We start from the raw sequence: 418 nt of genomic DNA, 5'->3' as shown, positions 1-418 counted from the left end.
AAACGACAGGAGAAAGCCTCACCAATAGGATGAACAAGATGGAAAACAGAGTATCAAGACTGGAAGATAAAGTGGATGAACTGGACCACTCAAGCAAAGATTATGAAAAATTTAAGAAATCACAAGAATGGAATATGCAGGAATTGAGTGATACCATAAAAAGACCAAACTTGCGAATCATAGGCATATAAGAAGGAGAAGAATCCCAAGACAATGTCATGGACCAGATCTTCAACAGAATTGTGGAAGAAAATTTCTCAAACTTAAAGAAAGACATGCCAATACTAATACAAGAAGCATACAGAACACCAAACAGACAGGACCAGAATAGGAACTCTCCACGGCACATCGTAGTAAAAACACTACATGCACAAAACAAAGAGAAAATTCTGAAAGCTGCAAAAGAGAAACAACAAGT

The sequence above is a fragment of the Nannospalax galili genome, unplaced genomic scaffold (genome assembly GCF_000622305.1).
Source record: "Nannospalax galili isolate Female #2095 unplaced genomic scaffold, S.galili_v1.0 scaffold5556, whole genome shotgun sequence".
Taxonomy (NCBI): Eukaryota; Metazoa; Chordata; class Mammalia; order Rodentia; family Spalacidae; genus Nannospalax; species Nannospalax galili.
This window is presented reverse-complemented; position numbering follows the sequence as displayed.